Raw genomic sequence first — 907 nt, forward strand, 5'->3', positions numbered from 1 at the left:
GAATAAGTGAGATCATGTGGTATTTTTCTTTCATTGACTGGCTTATTTCACTTAGCATAATGCTCTCCAGTTCCATCCATGCTGTTGTAAATGGTAAGAGTTCCTTCCTTTTTAGAGCAGCATAGTATTCCATCGTGTAGATGTACCACAGTTTTCTAATCCATTCATCTACTGATGGGCACTTAGGCTGTTTCCAGATCTTAGCTATGGTGTATATTCTTTTTTTTAAAAAAATGCAAAAAAATATTAACTGATAGCTTAGGAACTTCCAAAACATGCTATCGACTTCTGGCATTATAAAAAGTTTAAAGATGCAAATGTTCTCTGCTTAAAACAGGAAGAAACTTAAAATACGGGTGAATAAGTCATTTTCAAAAAGTCACGATGTTTGCTATTTCCTTTTTTTTTTTTTTTTGTCTCTACTTTCAAATCATGGCACCCTACCTAGCAGTTGCTTTTTGGTAAAGATCTGAATTAGTAAAGTTCAGCTAAGACCTTCTGCGAGATTTGAATCATCTCAGATTTGAATCCTCTCTTCCCCAGGAAAACACTTGATCCTGGCTTGCACCTAAGTTCCAAACAAAAGTTCTCATTTGCGGAAGTTGAAGTTGAAAGGATAACTTCAAAGCATTCTCATTTTAAAAACTGTTTAACCGCTCTCTGGGATGTCCTCGTCCGGATTAGACACAATCATAACTGGCGTGACTCAGACACGCTAAGGATGAGGGAACGTGGATGGGGCTTGGAGACCACCCGGAGCAGAGGCCGGCCCCGGGCAGTTTGGTCCGCGGTTAGCAGGCAGCAGGCACCTGCCCCAGGGCGCGCAGGTGCAGCCTCGAAAGCCCTCACCGCGGGTCCCTCTCTCCTCCCGCTCGGCGGAAAGGGCGCCCCGGCCGTGGGAGGGCGG

This window comes from Myotis davidii, unplaced genomic scaffold, assembly GCF_000327345.1.
Source record: "Myotis davidii unplaced genomic scaffold, ASM32734v1 scaffold323, whole genome shotgun sequence".
Lineage (NCBI taxonomy): Eukaryota > Metazoa > Chordata > Mammalia > Chiroptera > Vespertilionidae > Myotis > Myotis davidii.